The following is a 25,706-nucleotide window of genomic DNA, read 5'->3' on the forward strand; positions in this document are numbered from 1 at the left end:
TTGAGATGGGGAGTGACAACTAAAGGTTACAGGGCTTCTTGCATCAGGTGCTGTTGAAAATGTTCTAAAACTGATTGCGGTGATGTTTGTATAATTCTGTGACTATACTAAAAAATCAGTTAATGATACATTGTACATGGATGAATAGTATGGTATATGAATCATATCTCAATAAAGCTGTTTTTAAAAGTAGCCACCAAGCCTAGGCAGGACTCAGTACGAACTATCCAGGCTAGACTTGGCATTCCTTTAGTAAGAACATGGGTGCCTTCTTCCAGACCATTCTTCTCAGTCTTCTCAGGTTGCCCAAGCACCAGCTTTGGCAAAAGCCTCCTAAGGGCAGACCTGGTTGGGGATAGGGGGAGAGAAGCCTTGTTAATACCCACAAGGCCTTGGGATTTTCTTCTTAGCCTTTACAGTAGCATCCATCACAAAGTCACAGGATCCAATAATATTGGACAGGAAAGAACTCTGGAGCTTATCCACTCCAGCCCTCCCCATGGAGACGCTCAAAAGGGGGAAGTGATTTGCCCAGGCCACACATTTAGTCAGTGGCAGAGCAGGAACCAGAACCGGACACTCCAGACTCCTTCTCCAGTGCTCTTTCTCCTGCCTAGCTTCTCTACTGCCTCATTTGTCCCTGTCCTACCCAAAGCAGCCCCTCAGACCCTTCCTGCTGAAATCCAGGAGGAGTCAAGTCTGAGAATCCAAGCTCAAAATCAGGGTGAATTTACAATTTTGGAAATATAGTTCAAGTCTGGAAATGTGGTTGACTAAAGAGCGGGTCAGGAAATGTGCAGTATAGGTCTCCCAACATCAGGATGTGGATAGAGTACAGGATTTGACCCCTGGTGCAGCTAAATTTGTGGAATGATCACATGCTTCTCTTTATACTGTATTTGGCAGTATTAGAAGAGAAAAATAATATTCATCTTAGGAAAACCTTGGTAACTGCAAATTTTCTGGCAACCTTATTTCCTCTCGCTTTCTTGGAAGAAACCAAACGAAAAAGCAGCTGTACAAATTAGCCCTGACCAACAGGCCTGGGACCAAAACAAAAAAAAAATGAAGCCCAAAACAAATCAGGCTAAATATTTAAATCAGAATAGAAAATATATCCAACTCTACGCCTACTGAAGCTCTTCAAACTGCTAATCTCCACTTGATTATCGATAACATTCTCTTTTCTAGGAGGTCAGGACAAAGTTGGGGACAGTGTGACCAAAACTTATCAGCAGTTTTCTAAACCCCTTCATCTGCATTCACAGATTTTTTCTGATAGCCCTGTTTAATAGAGGTCAAATCATGTATCCTGCTTGTGAGAGTCAGATTAGTACCCTAGTGAAAAGAGAGTGTGCTTAGTAAGTCACCAGTCATCAGACACTGTGTGCCAGGCACTGTGCTATTGCTGGGGGAAGGGAAAGACACAACAGTCCAACAGGAGCCATCCAGCCCCAAATAAGACAAATCATAGCCAAGGGCAGGGGCAAAGCTGTGGAGGTAGCAGAGTTTATATATGTTGAATAACAGTCAGGGGACCAGCCTTTCTGGAATAGAGATTTCTTTTAAGGGAGTCATGGCATATTTGATTGACAAAGAAAGTTGGAGACAGATTATGACAGCAATGTAGGGTTTTGAGGAGGTGAGCGGCCAAATGAAAACCAGGTCAGGGATGTCTTCGCTTCACCCTCCCCTCAACACTGGTTGAAGTGTGCTCCTCTGGGCTCCCATAATCCCCTGGGCCCTATCCTAACACTTTCACACTTTCCTGTGATTCCCTGCTTCCTTAGAGTTCTCCCCTTTAAACCGATTTTCTTGTGGGAAGAGCTTATGTCTGGTTGATGTGTTTTTCCCTAAGGCCCAGCAAAGAGTTTAACCCATGGTCAGCACTCAGGAAATGTTTCTTGATGGAATGAGATGGGAACTGGACAAGATAGGCTGGGACACAAGGCTAGATATTTGGAAGAGCCATCAGGAGAATGCTGGGAAGAGGAGATTTGTTTAGTGTAGACATGAGGAAATATGGCCCTGACCCCAAGCAGTAACATTGGTGACTGAGAAGGGAGGATGTCAGATGCATTTCAAAGGAAGAATGCACAGGACTAGGAAATCTTAACAATGACGGAGGAAATAAAACAAAATGGCTGTCGAGTTGAACTGGAATAGTTTCCTCATGAGGTGGTGTGGTAGGTCCTACAGACCCCTGTAGTATTAACCAGCCCCTGCCCCCATTCTGTGGGCAATTGGTCATGGATCCAGCTGTTTATAGAGACCCTGGTCTTCTGTTCTTTTCACAGTTAGAATGAAGGGGACTAGACCATTGCTGAGGGGACTTTGCCCAGCTGTCTCCGTGCCGGCTGTGCTGAGTCCCTAAGGAGCTCGTGCTGACCCAATAAGACTATGCTGCAGAGTGATGGCCTGACTTTTGGTCATCTTAATCCTATGGTCTCAACTCAGCCCCCACCACCTGGAGGTGTCAAACAAAGAAGTCCCAAACAAAGAAAAGCGTCAGCCTGAGAAACAAGAGTCCTCTTTTCCTAGCTGTGCCTGTTTCGTTCCACCTCAGTCTTTCTGCAGTCCAGGAAGGGAGGGGCAAGAGAAAACCACGGAACTTTTTAAAATCCCATTTTCCAAAAGCTAAATCAGATTCATTCTGTGTCTCCTACACAGACTGCATTCGTCTGGGTAATGTAAACACTGTGAGGCCACAGCTGTCTGCCAGCTGCAACGTTGAAGCCCATTTTGGGGGGCATGAAAAAACCTGTCTGTAACTATCACAGATGAGAAGTGTTAGCTAATGAATGGTCCCTGCTGAGTCCAGAGCCCAGCTGAGTTATTTCAGTCCTGGGCCTTAGCAGAGATTTTTATTGGGTAACAAATCTCAAATGCAACCGGTCACCCCCTAGACCCCGAATTGGAACTGGTCCCTCAATCCCCCCCAGATGAACTCACTCCAGGGACATTCCTGGTAGTAGCTCAAGGATCTTGGCATTCAGAGCGTTGGATGACTGCTCAAGGACCGTACAGCGCAGGCTTAATAATCCCATGACCCCCTTGGGCTCCCCACAGCCGTGTGGACAGTGGCCTTTTCCGAAAGCAGAGTTGCCAATGACTCCCACCGGGGTTGCTCAGTTTTGAGTGGCCTGACTGAGAAACAGTTGGCTTTGAATTGGACACCACTGTTTCTGCTGGGCCTCAGCCTAATCCTCTGGTTCTTGCTGGCACCTTTCCTACTGTTCTTACTTCTCTTACATGGGCTCAGGTCAGGGGCAGGCAAGGCCAACAGAGCTACCAGACCCACCAGCTGGCATGAGATGAGTGCAAGGGCCCAGCACCTTGCAGAGTGTCTGCCTAGAGTGTGTGCACATCAGAGCCGTGCCTCCAGCCTGCCATGGAGTAGAAGCAGGTACTGATGATCAGCCTCCGTGTGTGTGCTGGCTCAGAGCTGTCTGGGAATCAGAGACCCACAAAAGAGAGGAAAGTGCTAAATCCAAGCCAGTGAATTTTTTGTGGTAGAATACAAATAACAGAAAATGTAACCATTTTAAAGTGCACGATTCAGTGGCATTGAGTGCATTCACGATGTTGTGCAATCATCATCTCTGTCTAGTTCTGGAACATTTTCATGACCCCCAAAGGAGACCCCATACCCACTAAGTAAGTAGTCACTCCCCATCCCCCCACCCCCAGCTCCTGGAAACCACTAATCTGCTTTCTGTCTCTATGGATTTACCTATTCTGGATATTTCATATAAGTGGACTCATAGAATATGTGGCCCTTTGTGTCAAGCCATCATTTTTTTAGTAGCTCCATGTGCTAGTTGCTATAACAGGCATGAGACTCCAACCTCAGATGCATGCCAGGTAGCAGCAGCTGCTATGTTTTTTGGAATACAGTACTTAGCTCACTCAAGTCACATGCTGGGTGATTTATTTGCACCATCCTGTGTAATCCTCACAACTTCCTGAAGTAGGTAATAGTAATGTCCCATTTTAAAGGTGAGTAATCTGGGGCACAGAGAAATTAAGTGACTTAGGCAAGGTCATACTAGTAGATTAAAGTTAAGATTCCAACTTAAGTCCTCCCATTATTCATCATGAATTTAGCCCGACTTTGAGCCAATCTACTTAGTTAAAGCCAGCCTACTGCCTTTGTGGTATGTGCTGCCTGCCCCATCTTGCTTGCCTTTAAGACCCCATAGGCAAGGGAATAATCTCATGAGGCCCTTGTTAAAATATCCCTGTGCTGCCAGGGATAGGAGCCTGGCACGAGCGCCCCTTATGTTCACATGCCCTTGGGTATATCCAGAGTTTTCTCAGAATGTGACCCCACCCCTTTCTCTCCTACTCATGATAGCATATGGGAATGTTAGTGACAGTTATTTATAAAGAAACTCTTGAATCTGCTTGAGTTTATTTTCTTAAGTAAATCAGATGCAAGCTTTGGTATTTGATTATTAGAAACAAATACTAATTGATTGTCAGACACCAGAGTGCCCTGACATCAAAGACGAGAACCTGTGGTCCAAAGACTTTCTCCTTCATGACCCATCTGGAGGCTTCAGAGAGGTATAACTCAGCTCAATCAAGCTTCCCCTGGGGCTGAAGATCAGGTTACTGTAAACAAAGGTCTTGGGTGGCCTTCATGAGGCAGTGCACCTGATGTCTGGACTTTTGAACAGGACTCTGGCTGCATTTGACACAGACTCCCATGCCCAATCACGTATGTAAGAGATAGTCAGGGCCTGACTCAAGTTCACTAGCCAAAGTTGGGGAAAAGGGAAAGGAAAATGGGTGTTGTCCCACTGTTTTCTAGACTCCAAGATGTATGTTTCAAAGTTCCACCAATGAGAGTGGCACTCCGGAAAGTTCAATGGAACTGAAAGAGACAAATATTGATACTCGACAGTCGGCTTCTATAATAATAATAATGGTACCGCCTGAATGCAAATAAGCAGAACAGATGTTCCTCATGTGTTATGAGTTGAAAATCATTCCTTCATGTGGGATCAGTTAAAATCAAGCTTGAGACTTAGTGTATGTTTAATATAAAAATTCTCAATAAAAAGACTTTGGAGGCAAAATCCAAGTGAGGGCATGTTAAAATCATCTGGGCAAATAATCAACCATTCAGCATTCACCTGGAAAATATCAAGGGATGTAAGCATAGAAGGATGGCAATCCTGGGAACAGAGGTGTTGATGAGAGAAATGTCCTTTGCAATCAGATCTAACCAGAGGTCAGTGTGTTCAGTTCTTCTCAGCATAAGTGTGGCTTAGAGCTTGCTGCTCTAAGGTGAGGCCTGGAAGAAAGGAAAACCCAATTCTTTTGACATTTAATATACAATAGAAAAATTTTCAAAAGCTGGGTTCTTAGAAGAGCTAACTTCAACTTGAACCATCTCAGCCCAGTCACTGAAATGGGGATTAATGAAAGAACTTCAGCCTTGTTCACTGCCTTCAGGACCCCATCCACACCGTAGAAGAACTTCATATCTGAGCTGGCAGACACACTAGGAACCATGATCCAACACTCTCAGCTCACTGACGAGGAGACAGGTACAGGAGTGTCTTTGATGTGCCCAAGGTCAACAGTGAAATAAAACCCAGGCAGAGCTGAGACATGACTCTGCTCTGGGAGCCCAGCAGAAAGAGGCAGAAGTCAAAATGGAATATAAAAGCATGACTGCCCTTTCATAATAACAGCATAAAATTAGCATTCTACAAGGGACAAAAAAAAACAGAATTGACATGCCCTTTCATTCCATAGCAACAGCTAACAGCCCTTTTGGTTTTAAAGAATTTGTGTGGTGTAAAACAGTCACCTGATCCCAAGGAAGAGAAACAAAACAGGCGACCATAAAGAAAGTCTTAAAGAAGCCAAGGAAGGGCCAAAAGCACTGAGAGGCTGCCCTACGAGGCCAGGCAGGAAATATTAGAGCAAAATAGCTAGGGAAAATGAAGGTTAGAAGGGATGTCATATGATCAAAGTTTATAGAGAAACTCCAGAAGGCCATGGATCTGAAGGACTTAAACATGTCCTCCAGATTCTAGAGTACGAGAGGGGCAGCCTTTGTAGTGCATATCAGGAAAAATGGACAAAAGGCAGCCTTACTATACACAGTGAGTATTAGTGTTAGTTGTGTCCAACTCCTTGTGACCTCATGGACTGTAACCCACCAGGCTCCTTGAGTACTAGATGCCCAGTAAACATGAAGGAAATGCACAAACCTTCTCCACCTGAAAGGTGTTACAAAGTTACAAAGCATTTCTCAGAAAACTTAAAATAAACCAATTTTTGGTGTAATAATAATAACAGCTACCATCTATTGAGTGCTTACTATGTGCCAGGCACCATGCTGAGCTCTTCACATGGTTTTCTAATTTCATCCTCACAAGCACCCTGTCACTACTTTTCAGAGGAGAAAACTGAGGCTCAGAGAGGTTGATTCATTTGCCCTAAGTCACAGAGCTGGTCAGTGGTGGAACCTACCCTCAAATCCAGGTCTCCCTTCATTCCAGAGCATGGAAACACTCCACCATCCTGCCTCTGTCATCATAAGGGCTTGGTTTCCTGGGACTCTCCCTCTGGCAGTAGAGAGCTGACAAAAGTGATGTTCTAGAACACTCATTCCAGTTGGTGGGAAAGATGAACTGGAAAGAGAAACCCTGGGATTAGGAGCCTAAACCAATAAGAGGAGATGAAAAGCAAGGACTTGTTGAAATGACAGGGAGGAGGAACTGACAGACTCTAAAGACATATGGGATCCTACTGCACCGGACTTTGCTGGTTTCCTTTAAGACATCCCGGAGATCTCTCCGTGACCATACATGTAGGTCTGTCTTACCCTTTTGGTGACTGCTCAGGGTTCCATTCTATGGGAGCACCACTATTACAAACAGTTTCAGTGAACCCTCTGGATGTGCGTACATCTTTGCATCCTAGTATATATGTGACATCAATTCCAAGCAATAGAATTTCCAGGCTAAAAGAAACACATCTGAAATTGTGATAGACTTTTTTGAAAAGATTTTCAGCATTGAGATGATTAATATTTTAAACTAGGGATAAGGGAAAACCTTTCTTGGTACCATTAGGGAATGATATATTACAGCAGAAATAAATGGATTGGTCACCATTCAATCATATAATCAAAAAGCACAGGGCCTTCCATTCTTTTCTAAAACAAATGAACCTCCATATTGTCACATCTAGTGACAGGTAGAAAAGGAACCAAAGGCAACCCTTTGGGAATCATTTTCAAATGTTGGAAATCTGGTAACTCATCTCTCTTCATTACTTAATTTCAAAGGAAGAGGAACTAAGCTGGAGTGTGTAACAACAGGATGGCTGTGGCCATTATTTAATGAAGCATACAGAGGCTCCCAGAAGGAAGGCTGGCGAAGTGAAAGGAGGGAAGTCTTCAGACATCATAGGAGTTTGACTTTATTTGTAGCTTCGAGAACATTGGCCATTGTTTTCAGACTTCTTAAAAGTAGCACTCAAAAGTCTGTTCTATACATCTGTGTCTCTTTTTCTGTCTTGCTTATAGGGTTATCGTTCAGTTCAGTTCAGTTCAGTCACTCATTTGTGTCTGAATCTTTGCGACCCCATGAATCACAGCACGCCAGGCCTCCCTATCCATCACAAACTCCCGGAGTTTACTCAAACTCATGCCCATCGAGTCAGTGATGCCATCCAGCCATCTCATCCTCTGTCATCCCCTTCTCCTCCTGCCCCCAATCCCTCCCAGCATCAGGGTCTTTTCCAATGAATCAACTCTTTGCATGAGTGGCCAAAGTGTTGAGTTTAAGTTCAGCATCAGTCCTTCCAATGAACACCCAGGATTTATCTCCTTCAGGAATGGACTGTTGGACTCCTTGCAGTCAAGGGACTCTCAAGAGTCTTCTTCAACACCACAGTTCAAAAGCATCAGTTCTTCAGTGCTCAGCTTTCTTTATAGTCCAACTCTCACATCCATACATGACTACTGGAAAAACCATAGCCTTGACTAGAAGGACCTTTGTTGGCAAAGTAATGTCTCTGCTTTTTAATATGCTGTCTAGTTGGTCATAACTTTCCTTCTAAGGAGTAAGCGTCTTTTAATTTCATGGCTTGCAGTCACCATCTGCAGTGATTTTGGAGCCCAAAAAAATAAAGTCTGACACTGTTTCCACTGTTTCCCCATCTATTTCCCATGAAGTGATGGGACCAGATGCCATGATCTTAGTTTTCTGAATGTTGAGCTTTAAGCCAACTTTTTCACTCTCCTCTTTCACTTTCACCAAGAGGCTTTTTAGTTCCTCTTCACTTCTGCCATAAGGGTGGTGTCATCTGCATATCTGAAGGTTATGATATTTCTCCCAGCAATCTTCATTCCAGCTTGTGCTTCCTCCAGCCAGCGTTTCTCATGATGTACTCTGCATATAAGTTAAATAAGCAGGGTGACAATATACAGCCTTGACGTACTCCTTTTCCTATTTGGAACCAGTCTGTTGTTCCATGTCCAGTTCTAACTTGCTTCCTGACCTGCATACAGGTTTCTCAAGAGGCAGGTCAGGTGGTCTGGTATTCCCATCTCTTTCAGAATTTTCCACAGTTTATTGTGATCCACATAGTCGAAGGCTTTGGCGTAGTCAATAAAGCAGAAATAGAGGTTTTTCTGGAACTCTCTTGCTTTTTCGATGATCCAGCAGATATTGGCAATTTGATCTCTGGTTCCTCTGCCTTTTCTAAAACCAGCTTGAACATCTGGAAGTTCTCAGTTCACGTAGTGCTGAAGCCTGGCTTGGAGAATTTTGAGCATTACTTTACTAGCGTGTGAAACTAGGGTTATCATTACCATCTTTCTAAATTCCATATATATGCATTAGTATGGCAAAAACCACTACAATATTGTAAAGTAATTAGCCTCCAACTAATAAAAACAATTGGGGAAAAAATAAATAAATAAATAAAAGTAGCACCCAAAGGGAAGGGAGGGTAAACTCAAGTATTATTATTAAGCATCATAGTCTGGTCCCCAGGTGACATTTTGTTACACTGCTATTAGAGTCAGTTCCACCTGCAAATCCCCAGCCTCTGACCAAAAAGCTACCTGATCGTGGGCATCATGGGCCAACAAAAATGGAGGAGCGGACAGGGAAAGGAGGTAGTTGAGAGATAGCTAGTTGTCTCTCCCCAGAGAGACAAGTGGTCAAATGTAAGAAGTTTTAGCAAGAGACCTGTGCATGAAGACAATAGGTGTGCTTTTTAAAATTTCCACTGAATGGACCAGTGAGCAGAATCCCAGCATTCTATTCATTCATGCAACAAGTATTTACTGAGCATCTGCTATGTGCCAGGCACTGTGGCAGGCATTTGGGAAGTACAGCACTGAACAAAATGAAAGTGGCCTCTGCCTTCATGGAGCTTATTGTGTCAGAGGATAGATAAGCATTAAGCAAGCAAACACACAAATAAATCCATAGTTATAAACAGTCACAAGTGCTGTGAGCAGGAAAAAAATAGATTCTCGGAAAGAGAACATTCAAATTTTTTTTTTTTTTTTTTTTTTTGCTGATTACTTTACAATATTGTAGCGGTTTTTGCCATACATTGACATGAATCAGCCATGGATTTACATGTGTTCCCCATCCTGAACCCCCCTCCCACCTCCCTCCCCATCCCATCCCTCTGGGTCATCCCAGTGCACCAGCCCCGAGCACTTGTCTCATGCATCCAACCTGGACTGGTGATCTGTTTCACACTTGATAATATACATGTTTCGATGCTCTTCTCTCAGATCATCCCACCCTCGCCTTCTCCCATAGAGTCCAAAAGTCTGTTCTATACATCTGTGTCTCTTTTTCTGTCTTGCATATAGCATTATTGTTACCATCTTTATAAATTCCATATATATGCGTTAGTACACTGTATTGGTGTTTATCTTTCTGCCTTACTTCACTCTGTATAATGGGGCTCCAGTTTCATCCATCTCATTAGAACTGATTCAAATGTATTCTTTTTAATGGCTGAGTAATATTCCATTGTGTATATGTACCACAGCTTTCTTATCCATTCATCTGCTGATGGGTATCTAGGTTGCTTCCATGTCCTGGCTATTATAAACAGTGCTGCGATGAACATTGGGGTACATGTGTCTGGAAAGAGAACATTCAAATGGGGCCCAGACTGAGGAGTCAGGATGGTCTCACCAAGGTAGCCTAGAGTTTAGACCGAGTCCTGAGTGGCTTAAAGAGCCAGGCAGAGAGACTTTAAGGCTGAGGGAAACATGTGAAAAGACTTTGTGCAATCAGACCCGTAGAATTGCTAGGCAAGCAGGAGGCTACCTGGGAGCTGCTCCCTCTCTGGACAAACCAAAGTGCTCTAGGCCTTATGGTGGCTCCAGGACCCAAGTGAGTTCCAGAGACCAACCTAGAAGTTAACCAGTGAGGATCCATGGTGACAGGCTGCTTGGAGGTTCAACCAGTTCGATATGGTGAGCTTCCAAAGGATTCCTAGTCTCCCCGACCTCAGAGAATCATGTCCGTGATTTCCATCTCTGCTCATTGCTTGCCATGGGCGGGGAATGCCTGCTTGCCAAAACACTGAGCCTCACCTTGGTTAGGGTTAACGATGGATTGAGGCAGCTCTGGCCTTCAGGAAAAGCGCAAGCAGCAATGGGGAGTGAGAGCAAGAGCCGGAGCCAAGGAGGCAGCCCCTGCCAACAACTTCCGCTCCTTCCCTTCCCTCCGGCATGGCTGCCCAAGGAGCCCCAGTGACTGTGTATGGTGATCTGTTTGTTTTGCAACTGACAAAGAAGGAGGGAGCCCTTTCTGACATTTTTGCCCAGAGGCCCCAGATTTCTCAAGTATGAAACTGCCAAATACGCAACTTTGGGTGGATATTTGGCTGAATCACTTTGAAGGGCCTGTCAGTGCCTAAAATGGAAATTGTTAGAAAGCAGAGGAGGGTGGTTGCCAGCAACCATGAAATGGTAATGACCAAATCATTTATTTTTGCAATGAAATGTCATCCCCTAACACTACAAAGGCCGGGTTTTTTTCCCCTAGCTTAGAAGTACTGAATACCTATAAGAAATCTTCAAAAGTGACTCTGTGTGCCATGTACATATCCACATGTGCTCCTGTCCCCCTCCCACCCTCAGTCTTCCCTCCTGAACAAAAGCTCCTCCATGCTTCCAAAGCCCAACTGCAACCTGGGATGAATTAAGAAGTTGGCTGATTGTGAAAGGTAATCAGGCTTTAGCTACCCTATAAAAGGAAGGGGAGTTCATTTGGTTATTTATAAGATGGTGTGTGGCCAACTTTACCACGTGGGAAAGTCAGTAAGCAGTAATAGACTATAGCCCAAAGCATGATGTGGGTCTTTGGATGATCTGTTCCAGTGTAGCTATAGTTGCACCTAGGAGACAAGACACTTCATAAGGTTTTACCGTAAATAAAATTCAGTAGCAGGCAAATTAGGCCAAATCTCCAGTTCTGTACTTTTTATTTTTAAACTCTGGTACTTTTTTTTTTCTTTTTTGAGTTTACGAGGAAGAAACTGGAAAGTACATTGTGGGTTAACACTGGGGAATGGAAGATCTACTATTTCTTTGAAAACAGCTATTAAGATACCATTCCCTCGGGCCAATTCCTGGGCGGCTTAACCAAAGACAAAGCCTCAGGTCCTTTCTGTTTTTCCACATTGACTCCCGGTTAGGATCAGTGAAATTTTATATGGCCATAAAATTCATTTTAAAATAATACTTTACAAGCCTTTTGGCCTGAAAAATATTTCAATAATGTCTGCACATTCAATACGGAAAAGTAAGCTAGTTCTCTTGAGCTCTCATTATGATAAGCTTTGAGAGGGATCCTTGGATCACAATCATCACTCTAAACTCTTTGATCACCTGTTTTTTTCAACAGAAGTGGTTTTCCCCAAAGTTGTTTGTAATTGTCACTATGAGATCCATTTTGTAAGCAGGTCTGGTGTTAAGACAGGTAATGGGGACATTATGATTTAGCTGTGGACCATGGCCAACTGAATGTGGCAGTGGCATGATGTCTCACTGCATTTGAAGCCCACACTGCATGGAATCCCCATTATGCCAAGGGGTTGGGGCAGCACACAGGAAGAAGTGACTCTATTGTGGGTGAATCCCTCCTTCTGATTCCCTTGGAGGGTTGATTCAAAGAGGAATTATAAACTAGGCCAACTCTGTCATTTCTGTCACTTTCCCAACCTTTGAAGAACCCTCTAACCCTCAGTCCCTGTGAGTCTAATCCCACTCTGTCAGCTTTGGCTTCCTTACCTATAACATGAAGGACTTTGACCAGACAAGCTGTCAGTTCTTCCCAAACTCTGACACTTGACAAATCTAATGGTCTTACCAGCACAGAGCAATGTGGCCATTTTCCAGTACTTTCTGTAGTTTGGGGATATCCACTTTCTATAGTGTTCTTTCCCTCTGTGACCCTTGTAAGAGGGAAACACAATCCATTTCCAGTGTCATAAAGTCAATTTGGCATCACTGCCTGAGAAAGCTTTATTCTCTGTAGAAGGGACACAGAATGCCATGGAAGCCAGGGCGAGCCCCTGTGACTGACAAGGGATGCAGGCATACGAGGAAGGTGGGGTGGGCAGCCCTCACAAGAGCCAGAAACATAGTTACCAGCTTAGTCCTCTCATGGTGCTTGTCCCACTCAGAAGTGTGATGGCTCAGGGCAGACCCCAAAGCTAGCAGTCCTGGATTAGAATGCATGTCTGCATGCTCAGTTGTTTTAGTCATGTCCAACTCTGTGTGACCCTATGGACTGTAGCCTGCCAGGCTCCTCTGTCCATGGGATTCTCCAAGGCAAGAACACTGGAGTGGGTTGCCATGTCCTCCTCCAGGGGATCTTCCCGACCTAAGGATCAAACCCATGGCATCTCCTGCATCTTCTGCATCACAGGCAGGTTCTTTACCACTGAGCCACCCAGGAAGCCCCATGGGTTAGAATAGCAGCTACTTAACCTTGAGCCAGCTAATGAACCTCTCTGTGGCTCAGTTTCCTAGTCTGTAAAATATGGTTAATAATCGTACTGTTGAGAGGATTAAATGAGATTAGATGAGCATGTTAAAGTGCTTAGAACAATGCACAACACATTGTTCATTGAACACTATTAAGTTCAGTAAATGCCAATCATTTTCATCATTGGGTGTCCATGTCCAGGTATGGAGCCAGGAGTGGCAAGGGTCACATTACACAGAGCTATCCTTTCTCATGTGTCATGTGTCTCTGGGGTCTAGGTCACCTTTTGTGAGGTGTCTGCTCTGGATGAGGTGAATTTCTTCCATCCACAGAGCTAACTGCCCACTGGATAGTTCTTGTACCCCAGTCTTAGTCTCTCTAGATTCACAAGTCAGTGATAATGACCCCAAAAAAGGGTGGGAATATATTCCATGAGAGGGAAAGTGTGGTCATTTAAACTAAGCAATTGTCTCCCCAGTTTGTGAAGGACTTAACAGAACTCTGACTTGAAGGCTCTTGGAGTTGACAAAGCATCTTTAGAAAAGAATGTTCCCTGGGGGGTACTCCATGTCCACAGAGGTCCAAACAAGAGAAAACAGATTGTGGTTAGACCTAGGGAAGAGACTTTTACCACAGATGGATAAAATACTGGGCTAGATTCCCAAAACAGGTTATATAGTGTCTTTCCCTGGTAAATTGCACAAAGAGTAGCCGGCCATCTGTCCTAGATTGTGTTATAGACCATCCAAGCAGGAAAAGCCCTTAGAGGTCATTTTATCCAAGGCTTGATTATAAGAATGAGAATGCTAAGATCCAAAGAGAGGGGACAATTGCCCTATAGTCAGAGAGCTAATTATTGGCAGACCCAGGATTTAAATCCTAGGCCAAAAGCTTAGGCCATTGCACCATGCTGTTGTTGTTCAATTGCTGCTGCTGCTGCTAAGTCGCTTCAGTCGTGGCCGACTCTGTGCGACCCCATAAAGGGCAGCCCACCAGGCTCTGCAGTCCCTGGGATTCTCCAGGCAAGAACACTGGAGTGGGTTGCCATTTCCTTCTCCAAAGCATTAAAGTGAAAAGTGAAAGTGAAGTCGCTCAGTCGTGTCCGACTCTTCGCGACCCCATGGACTGCAGCCTACCAGGCTCCTCCATCCATGGGATTCTCCGGGCAAGAGTACTGGAATGGGGTGCCATTGCCTTCTCCATGTTCAATTGCTAAGTGGTGTCTGACTCTTTGCCACCCCATGGACTGCAGCACACCAGGCTTCCCTGTCCTTCACCATCTCCTGGAGCTTGCTCAAACCCATGTCCATTGATGCCAGTCAGTGATGCCATCCAGCCATCTCATCCTCTGTCATCCCCTTCTCCTCCTGCCTTCAATCTTTCCCAGCATCAGGGTCTTTTCTAATGAGTCAGCTCTCTGCATCAGGTGGCCAAAGTATTGGAGCTTCAGCTTCAGCATCAGTCCTTCCAATGAATATTCATGATTGATTTCCTTTAGGATTGACTGGTTTGATCTCCTTGCAATCCAAGAGACTCTCTGGTTCTGTAGTACCAACATACTAAAAAGTAATCGAGGCCCACCCAGAAGGACTCAAAGGTAATGAGCAGGGCACAACTTGCCAGTCCACCCATGTATCCATCTGATTTTGAAGCTCCGGCTGTCCAAGTGTTTCAGCCAAGCCTCCTCACCCGGCTAACTGGTCTTAGCTTACTATTTGAAAGCAGCTGTGGTTAAAGCAGAGCTTGCTGACTCAGCCCATGTAGTAAGGATGACTAAACACAAGAATTTCCTGTTGGGGGGGGGGGTAAGGGGGATGGAAAATATCTTTCGAATGCATTTGTTTCAGGGAACCATTCTGATCAGTCAGGAGCTGGCCCACCGTGGGCCCATGAGGAAAGCCACAGGCTGTCCCTGCTCAACACCAAGGCAGGGTTTACAGATGTTTCCTTTCTTTTCTGCTAAACAACACTGTGGCTGTCTCGGCACCATTTTGGTCTGGCCAGCATTTGCACAGAGCTTCATCTGCCAACTGGTACAGCCCAAAGCCAAGGGGAGCAGATGTCTTCCCTGACTGGAGGGCCCTTTCACATCCCCCTGCGTGGAGGCCTTCCCCCAGGGGTGAATGGTCCTGATCTGCTTTATCTCAAGGCAGCTTCAATCCTGAGCCCACCTTGAACTTGAGAGGATCATTTCTGCTGACTGATCAGAAAGCAATGTGGGCTGCCTTCCATCTCCAGGGTGCACTCAGGGGAGTTTGCAATCTGGAGTCGAGTCATCATTTTCAGGTCTGAATACCACACATACATTGGACAACTTTAGGAAACGAATATTGACTTCAGTTGGATTGCTCACCAGCTTAAGGCATTAATTCAGTGAAACTAAAATGCGGATAAATATTTCAAGGCTCTTGGCTGGAAAGGAGTCTGCCTTGCTCAATTAGAAACTTGGAGACACCTGGTGCGTTTGGGGTCGACACATTTTTATAACTTGCAAATTAGAAAAGGGGGGCCGGGAGAGAGGGAGAGGGAACAAACACACAGCCATCTTCCAAAAGCCATCGACCACAGCAAAGGTTCCCACACAGAGGAGTCAAGTCCAAGGGGCCTGCCTCACCCTCTCCCCATGCCCCCTATCCCCACCCACTTAGTCACAAGGAGAAAACAGGACCAACTGCCTTACAGGTCTCTAAGAGGGTAGAGGATTTATTTTTCAGAAGTGAGTAACAATTTCTTATTCCAATGAAGGGGAGCGTTCTGGGTCAGCCAATGTGGTCTTGGGGGAGGGGAAGGGGGAGAAGGAGGGTGTCCTAGTTCCTTGCACACCTAGCAATGTGAGCTTGGAAGTGTAATTTCACTTTTCTAAGCTTGTTTCTGATTCTGTAAGCACTTACTTGAGCTACACATTGTGCCTGGTAATAATCCAGCCTCTAAATATTCAGTGAATGAAAGGGAGGGAGAGGGCAAAAGAGTCAAGAATGTAAGACAGGACAATAAGGATCTGTGCAGCCCACAGAGTTGGTTTAAAACTTAAATGAAATAGTTATGAATTCTTCTGCTTTTCTAACACTTTACAGTTAATGAAGTAAGTATACACCCACTATCTCATTTGAATCTCACAAGACGCCTGTGAGAGAAGCAGAGTAAAGATTATGTATCTGATAGAGGGAGGTGAGGCTCAGAGAGGTGGGAAGGAATACATGAAGAAACTAGGCTCCAGATCTAGTGCACCTTCAAACATTGGGCTGGCCAAAAAGTTCATTTGGATTTTTTTTTCATAGGCACATGGAAAACCCAAACAAAGTTTTTGGCCAGCCCAATACTACACACCCTCTTATTTTCAAAGAAAGGGTTTTTAAAGGAGAAAGTGCTACTGGATCAATGCCTTGTAACTAAGCACACTTTGTATGAGGGCTCAAACACTGGAGGTGGGTGCAGAAGAAGAAATATCAGTCCATGACTAACAATGATATTCAAGATCACAGTTAAGACCTGTCCACTCAAAACACAAGAAGCCAGGGGGAAATGGCCTTGGAATGACTTGGGCTGGGATTATCTGATATTTTTGTAAAAGAACAATGGGGCCTCTGGTTGGCAGGGAACTAACGGTTGCTATTTGCAACAACTTGGGCCAGTGTAAGGAGGTTGACTCTGGCTTCAGGTGAGCGAGCCAATATATACTTAGTTCACCCCCATCAGGTACCTCTCACGAAGCCATTAGCAGCTGAGCGGGAGTGGACTTGTGGTCTGAAACTTCTCCAGGTTTATGTGGGTCTTAGAACCTTTGACATATCCTGAATGGGGCTATTCAGGTTATGAGTCCAATCCCCATCTGATGAAGACACTTCTCTCTGCTGAGTGGCTGCCCAGCTTCCATACGACTCTATGTAGTTTCTAGCTCTGGGTTCTGGCCAGTTCTAATGATGGCTGTCTGTGCCACTGATGTTTCTAACTGCATTTCTATGGGAACACAGAGATGTTGATTGCAAATGCACCTCATGGAGGCCATCAGTCATGTTCCTAAAATGTTATAGAAAACAAAATTTTCACAAAGCACATCCTGGTTATTGTGCCCTAGGTTGGTTTGTGATTTAAAAGAATCACTGTTTCTGAATTTATCACTTTTTAAAATATAGAATTAGGTTTGCTTAAAGCAGGAGTTTTTAACTTGGGGTCTGTAGTTCTCGAAGGAGATAGAGAAAGTTGCATGGATTTTTCTGAAACTATCTGCAAAATTGTGTATTTGTGTTTATATATATTTCTGAGAAGAGAAGTTTTGCTCAGATTCTCAAAGGGCTCTACCCTCAAAAAGGCTAAGAATGATGGGCTTAGAGGAAAGTGGAAATGTAATTGTGTTATGAATCATGCAACTTCAACTGCAATTTATTAGGAAAGTGACTTCATCTGTGTCAGTGTCCATGGTCAGATTCTCTTCCCTTGTGTGACCTCTGAAGGATGAGTACCCATGGGACATGCTGCCATGCTTTAGTCTTCTCCCTGACCTATTTGCAGGGTGATGGCCACACTAATAGGATGTGAGTGGTGCTTGTTGTAGACTGGAATAAGGTACCTGATAACATTTCCAGTCATTGAGTGGGCTAAAAATTTCATTTGAGTTTCTCCATAAGATGGTACAAAAGACCTGAATGAACTTTTTGGCCCACCCAGTACTTGTCTTCAGTTCTCAGTCCCAGAGTGCAGCCTATAAGGCAGACATGTGTGCTTCACATTTTGAACTTTGGAGGCTGATAGTTCTGATTGTGAGCAAGTCACTTAATCTATCTGAGCCTCAGTTTCCTCGCCAACAGATGGGGGTAGTATCATGGTTGCCTGAGGACTGTAAGTGATGTAATGTGCTTGACATATAGTAAGTACTTAATAAATAACAATGCCAACAGTATCTATGCCAGAAGACCAAGTCTTGCAGACCAGTTCAGTTCAGTCGCTCAGTCGTGTCTGACTCTTTGCGACCCCATGGGCTGCAGCACGCCAGGCCTCCCTGACCATCACCAACTCCCGGAGTTTACTCAATCTCATGTGCATTGAGTCCGTGGTGCCATCCAACCATCTTATCCTCTGTTGACCCCTTCTCCTCCCACCTTCAATCTTTCCCAGCATCAAGATCTTTCCTAATGACTCAGTTCTTTGCATCAGGTGGCCAAAGAATTGGAGTTTCAGCTTCAACATCAGTCCTTCCAATAAATATTCAGGACTGATTTCCTTTAGGATGGACTGGTTGGATCTCCTGTCAGTCTAAGGGACTCTCAAGGGTCTTCTCCAACACCACAGTTCAAAAGCATCAATTCTTCAGTGCTCAGCTTTCTTTACAGTCCAACTCTCACATCCATACATGACTACTGGAAAAACCATAGCTTTGACTAGACGGACCTTTCTTGACAAAGTAATGTCTCTGCTTTTTAATATGCTGTCTAGGTTGGTCATAACTTTTCTTCCAAGGAGCAAGCATCTTCTAATTTCATGGCTGCAATCACCATCTGCAGTGATTTTTGAGCCCAAAAAAATAAAGTCTCTCACTGTTTCCATTTCTTCCCCATCTATTTCCCATGAAGTGATGGGACTGGATGCCATGATCTTAGTTTTATGAATATTGACTTTTAAGCCAGTTTTCTCACTCTCCTCTTTCACTTTCATCAAGAGGCTCTTTAGTTCTTCTTTGCTTTCTGCCATAAGGGTGGAGTCATCTGCATATATCTGAGGTTATAGATATTTCTCCCAGCAATCTTGATTCCAGTTTGTGCTTCATCCAGCCCAGCATTTCTCATGATGTATTCTGCATATAAGTTAAATAAGCAGGGTGACAATATACAGCCTTGACGTACATTCTCAATTTGGAATCAGTCTGTTGTTCCATGTCCAGTTCTAACTATTGATTTCTGATCTGCATACAGATCTCTCATAAGGCAGGTAAGGTGGTCTGGTATTCCCATCTCTTTCAGAATTTTCCACAGTTTGTTGTGATCCACATAGTTAAAGTCTTTGGCATAGTCATTAAAGCAGAAGTAGATGTTTTTCTGGATCTTTCTTGCTTTTTTGATGATCTAACAGATGTTGGCAATTTGATCTGTGGTTCCTCTGCCTTTCCTAAATCTAGCTTGAACATCTGGAAATTCATGGTTCATGTACTGTTTAAGCCTGGCTTGGAGAATTTTGAGCATTATTTTGCTAGCATGTGAGATGAGTGCAGTTGCACAGTAGTTTGAGCTTTCTTTGACATTGCCTTTCTTTGGGATTGGAATGAAAACTGACCTTTTCCAGTCCTGTGGCCACTGCTGAGTTTTCCAAATTTGCTGGCATTTTGAGTGCAGCACTTTTACAGCATATCCTCTTAGGATTTGAAAGAGCTGAACTGGAATTCCATCATGTTCATGAGCTTTGTTCATAATGATGCTTCCTAAGGCCCACTTGACTTCGAATTCCAGGATGTCGGGCTCTAGGTGAGTGAACACACCATCATGATTATCTGGATCATTAAGATCTTTTTTGTACAGTTCTTCTGTGTATTCTTGTCACCTCTTCTTAATATCTTCTACTTCTGTTAGGTCCCTACCATTTCTGTCCTTTATTGAGCCCATCTTTGCATGAAATGTTCCCTTGGTGTGTCTAATTTTCTTGAAGAGATCTCTAGTCTTTCCCACTCTATTGTTTTTCTCTATTTCTTTGCACTGATCACTGAGGAAGGCTTTCTTACCTCTCCTTGCTATTCTTTGGAACTCTGCATCCAAATGGGTATATCTTTCCTTTTTTCCTTTGCCTTTCACTTCTCTCCTCTTCACAGCTATTTATAAGGCCTCCTCAGACAGCCACTTTGCTTTCTTGCATTTCTTTTTCTTGGGGATGATCTTGCTCCCTGTCTCCTGTACAATGTCACGAACCTCTGTCCATAGTTCATCTGGCACTTTGTCTATCAGATCTAGTCCCTTAAATCTATTTCTCACTTCCATTGTATAGTCATAAGGGATTTGATTTAGGTCATACCTGAATGGTCTAGTGGTTTTCCCCACTTTCTTCAATTTAAGTCTGAATTTGGCAATAAGGAGTTCATGATCTGAGCCATGGTCAGCTCCCAGTCTTGTTTTTGCTGACTGTATAGAGCTTCTCCATCTCTGGCTGCAAAGAATATAATCAATCTGATTTCGGTGTTGACCATCTGGTGATGTCCATGTGTAGAGTCGTCTCTTGTGTTGTTGGAAGAAGGTGTTTGCTATGACCAGTGCATTCTCTTGGCAGAACTCTATGAGCCTTTGCCCTGCTTCATTCTGTACTCCAAGGCCAAATTTGCCTGTTACTCCAGGTGTTTCTTGACTTCCTACTTTTGCATTCCAGTCCCCTATAATGAAAAGGACATTTTTGGGGGATGTTAGTTCTAGAAAGTCTTGTAGGTCTTCATAGAACCGTTCAGCTTCAGCTTCTTCAGCATTTCTGTTTGGGGCATAGTCTTGGATTACTGTGATATTGAATGGTTTTCCTTGGAAACAGAGATCATTCTTTCATTTTTTGAGATTGCTTCCAAGTACTGCATTTCGGACTCTTGTTGAAGATGATGGATACTCCATTTCTTCTAAGGGATTCTTGCCAACAGTAGTAGATATAATGGTCATCTGAGTTAAATTCACCCATTCCAGTCCATCTTAGTTTGATGTTTCCTAGAATGTCGATGTTCACTCTTGCCATCTCCTGTTTGACCATTTCCAATTTGCCTTGATTCATGGACCTAACATTCCAGGTTCCTATGCAATATTGCTCTTTACAGCATTGGACTTCTATCACCAGTCATATCTGCAACTGAGTGTTGTTGTTGTTTGGATCTTCACGTCTTTATGAAGATCCAAAGCTCTTTTTGGAGGACATGAGGACATGGATCACTCTAGGGCCCACCTTGCTGCCTGGGGCCATGCTCAGTGACCCATTCAGGAGCATAGAAACAAAACCCATTGTACCATTGTCATCTTGTCAAAATATAGGGTTTGGCCTGTTCAGCACTTGTCCTCTGCCAAAAGCTGCTAAGGAGCCCTGATACCACATTTGATTATTGAATGGAGTTCTATGTAGAGATTCAGGCAGTGAGTATAGGAGGCTGGAGCAATTGGTTCAGTTTCAGTCAAATCAGCTCAAAACCTTCATTCAGAGCTTTGGCCCAGCAGCAATCATAGTGTCCACAGGATTTTCCCACCCTTCTTCCTATCTGAGCCTCAAGACATCTGGATGAGGTCAGAAGGACAGATGTTGGAGATGCTGTTTATTACAGCAATAATATAAGCAAGTCTGGGAGTTTTGAGGACTTGGTCAAAATGCAGTGTTTTGCACAAAACAAACAAAAAGGAGTGTGTTAGCAAGAAATGGTGATGAGTATTAGTTTGTGAGTATTGAGTGTATAAATGAGTATAGCACAGAGCTGGGCATGTGGAAAGGCTTACCTACATTGGGGTGTCTAGAATTCGATAAAAGGAAAAAACACAAGGGAGTCTAACTGAACACTGGATGCTCTCATCCAATTGAGGGCAGTAAGTCTTTAAAGACAGGAAGTCCTAAGTCAGTTGCAGGACACCAGAAAGCCTTCCTCAAGGAGGCAGGTTTGGGGCTGTTCAGAGAGGCAGAGGGAAGAAGTAAAGGCTGGGAGGCAGATAAGCAAGAGCTGAGAAGCTGGGAAGAGCCTGCAGGAGAAGGGAGAAGCTCAAACACGGTGATGAGCCAGGGTGCTGCTTTGAAAAGAGTTTTGGGTAAAGAGGTTCTGGAGACCACACCCAGCTGCCCAAATGAAAACAGAAGGCATCCAGAGCAGCTAACTGTGGCAGCAGAGGGGCAAAATGAGGGAATGGAGTCAAAGTGTCCAGCTGGGAGCCAGGAATGAGAATCCAAACTTAAATGGTTAGAGTCTGGGCTGGGATGAAGCCACAGAAACCCAGGAAGGTGAATGATGCAAGGGAGAGTGTGCTGGTCTCTGGAGCCTTTACCTAGAGGAGCGCAAAGACTTTCCTCTCTGTATGGAGCAAACTGATTTGGGGTCTTTATACTTCTCTGGCATGAGAAAGTTATATTTCGTCAGCATGCCTCCTTCATGCAGGAGCACGTGGCTGCCTGGCTTTAAGACAATCAGCAAAATCACTTGCGAAAGAGAGAAACCAAGAGGTGATTTGTCATGTTGCGAAATGATTCTTTACCAAAGGACATGCAGAGAGCGCCTTGACTTAGACCCTCCCTGAAGTGCCTTTTTGAATGTAGGATGAACCAATTCAGAAATTCTATCGAAAATGTTTGTTTAAATAGCTTTAAAAAGTAAAAAAAAAAAAAAATGTGGGGGAGGAGAAAAAAAGCCAAATGTTTCCAGTTGTCTTTTCTTGTGATACATGGGAACTGTATAAAACTTACACTTTCTGAAATTAATACTAAGCTATGGTAATTTACTGAGATGAAATATATGAGGATTAACCAGTAATAATAATAGTGGTCAATGTGTATTGAAGGCTTGCTAAGTACAACATATTACTAAACAATTTAAAGTCATTATCCTGTTTTATCTTCACAACAGTCTTTTGAGGTATTCTCCACATTTCAGATATGAGGGAAATGAAATTTTAGAGAAGTTAGCTAAATTGCACGCTATCAAAAGAAAGAAAGAGAAGGAGGGAGGGAAGGAGGAAGGAAGGAAGGGGTAAAGAAAAGCAAAGGGAAGGAATGTAACTCCCTTAGGTTATGTGCAGGGTAGCACCCTGTGTCCTGAGAGGCTTTGGAGGGTAGAGTGACAAAACCCCTAGGCAGTCCCCCTCTTCAGCCTTTGCCCAGGTTTCTATTAATACTTAATGTAACAGGTCTTGTGAAACTTCTCTGATGGAAAGACACCTCTGTCAGCCTGCAGAGATTGGTCAAGGCCCTAGTCCAGCAGTGAAACAATTTTGTTGACATTTCAGTGTGAAAGGTACAGAAGCAAGGTCTGCAAAGGGGGCTCGGGATTCAGTTCCCTGGGTTGTCCTGAGATTTTCTTCCTCAGATTTGAACACTTCCCTTGGTTGAGAAAACCCAGGGCTGTGAAGCAGTTCTTCACTCCTGCTCTGGACACTGGGTGAGGAGTGGTGAGTGTTGACCCCTCCAAGCATCACGTTGGCTGGAGCTCTGAAGCACTGCTTCTACCTGCCTTGCGTGCCTGAGAGGCCAAGCCTGGATCAGCTCCAGAAACCCCCAGAGGGCAGGAACCGTGCACTTGATCAAGGCTGCCGACAGTGACTGGATTCATTCCGGGTTCAGCTCCTCAGCGGGGTAGGTGAAGGTGCCATACATTCATGATTAAGGGAAGAAGAGAATCTTGTTTTTACAAACTTTAAAGGAATATAAAAATGACTTTGTGGTGTCTGAATTACCTTTGCTGGATAAATAGAGCCCTGTGGCCTGAGGGCTTAGGGAGCATTGTGGGGAGATCATGTATTTCCTTATGCATGTTTCTATATAGATATGTTTCCTTATATGCATGCGCCTGAGAGTTTGTCACTGGTTCTCACTGAAACTGGTTGTTTCCTGTGGGTGACTTCTGTCTGTCCATTTAGGTGGTAAGTCCTTAGTTTAATATCTGAGCCTGTGTACTCTGAGTGGTCCTAGGCAGTTGTGTTTGGGGGTCCCAGGCTGAAACTAAGACTGATATTTTTGAAACTTTCTTGGATGGAAGATAGGAGTCTTGTTTGTTGTTGGTTAGTCGCTAATTTGCGTCTGACTCTTTTTGCGACCTCTTGGACTGTAGCCCACCACACTTCTCTGTCCATTGGATTTCCCAGGTAAGAATATTGGTGTGGGTTGCCATTTTCTTCTCTAGGGGTCTGGAAGCCCTATTTAATTGCTGCTAGCAGTCTGTAGCTTACAAGAGATGAAACCTTTGATTTTCGTTGTTGACAAACTATTCTTGTTTTAGTGGTGACAGCAGCTCCCATATATTGTGATCTTCCCATGTGCCTGACTCTACTAAACCCTTTACATACATAAACTCATTTAAGCTTCACCATATCCCTAAAAGTGAAGATCACTTTTAGGATCACTTATCCTCCATTTTGTAGATGAGGAAAGTGATAGAGAGCTGAAGGGATTTGACTAAAGGCTCCTAGTAAGTGGAGAGGTGGGATTTGTACCTGTAATCTTTTCTTTTATTTTTGAAGATCTAATTGGCTTTATTTATTTTATTTTTAATTGAAGAGTAATAGCTTTACAATATTGTGCTGGTTTCTGCCATACATTAATATGAACCAGCCATATGTGTATATATGTGCTCTCCCTCATGAAACTCCCTTCCACCTCCCATCCCATCCCACCCCTCTAAGTTGTCACAGAGCACCAGATTTGGGTTCCCTGTGTTGTATAGCAAATTCCCGCTATCTATTTTACATATGGTAATATATATGTTTCAATGCTAGTGTCTCAATTCATCCCACCCTCTCCTTCCCCCACTGTGTCCAAAAGTCTGTTATTTATGTCATCTCCTTTGCTGCCTTGCAGATAGGATCCTCAGTACCGTCTTTCTAGATTCCATTTATATGTGTTAATATATGATATTTGTTTTTCTCTTTCTGACTTACTTCACTCTATAATAGGCTCTAAGTTCATCTACAGAGAAGGCAATGGCACCCCACTCCAGTACTCTTGCCTGGAAAATCCCATGGACGGAGGAGCCTGGTGGGCTGCGGTCCATGGAGTCGCTAAGAGTAGGACACAACTGAGCGACTTTACTTTCACTTTTCACTTTCATGCATTGGAGAAGGAAATGGCAACCCACTCCAATGTTCTTGCCTGGAGAATCCCAGGGATGGGGGAGCCTGATGGGCTGCCGTCTATGGGGTCACACAGAGTTGGACATGACTGAAGTGACTTAGCAACAGCAGCAGCATCAAGTTCATCTAACTCACTACAACTGACTCAAATATGTTCCTTTTCATGGCTGAGTAATATTCCATCATGTATATGTAGCACAAATCTGTCGATGGACGTCTAGGTTGTTTTCATGTCCTAGCTTTTGTAAGTAGTGCTGCGATGAACATTGGGGTACATGTGTCCTTTTCAATTATGGTTTCCTTGGGGTATTTGCCTAGTAGTGAGATTGTTGAATCATATGGTACTTTTATTCCTAGTTTTTTTTTAAAGGAATCTCCATACTTGAACCCACAATCTTAATGACCAAACAAATCTTCCCTAGGAAAATTGCTCAGAATTCTCCTCCCTGCAAATTTCAAGCAGGTACTCTTTAAGAGAATTAATATGTGGTTCAAGAAGCAATGGAGAAGGAAATGGCAACCCACTCCAGTACTCTTGCCTGGAAAATCCCATGGATGGAGAAGCACAATAGGCTACAGTCCATGGGGTCCCAAAGAGTCGGACACAACTGAGGGACTTCACTTCACTTCACTTCACTTCAAGAAGTGAAAGTGGCTTTGGGAGGAGAAAGATACATAAAGTTGTCTATGAGAGAGGCTGGGAACCATTTGTGCAAACTAGTCTGCTATGGGAGCAATTGTATCTTGACTGGGGAGAGAACAAGGAAGTTGATAGGACCACCTGGAGCTGGACAGGCAGTCCCTGAACTGGGCTTGAGCCTTGAGAGGGAGAAGGCCAAGGCCAAGGCCAGAGGCCAATAGGCCTGGGAAACTGGCACCATGGCACTGCTTCTAGGCCTGGGTGTCCTAGAATTGTTTAGAGGAGACGCCCAGCTCTTTGTAC

General features: G+C 44.0%; 1 protein-coding gene across 3 annotated transcripts in view; it reads left to right on the plus strand.

Moving 5' to 3' along the window:
* Positions 1-25,706, plus strand: part of PLAC1 (placenta enriched 1) — a 213,453-nt gene that overhangs the window by 149,793 nt on the left and 37,954 nt on the right. The window contains exon 1 of one of the 3 annotated variants that reach the window (XM_043458472.1): positions 22,965-23,270. The exons of the other annotated variants lie outside the window; for them this stretch is intronic. The gene's annotated coding sequence lies outside the window, so the exon portion shown is untranslated. Of the gene's footprint in view, positions 1-22,964; positions 23,271-25,706 lie in introns of those variants that run through there. 3 annotated transcript variants of the gene reach the window in all.

This window comes from Cervus canadensis, chromosome X (assembly GCF_019320065.1).
Source record: "Cervus canadensis isolate Bull #8, Minnesota chromosome X, ASM1932006v1, whole genome shotgun sequence".
Taxonomy (NCBI): domain Eukaryota; kingdom Metazoa; phylum Chordata; class Mammalia; order Artiodactyla; family Cervidae; genus Cervus; species Cervus canadensis.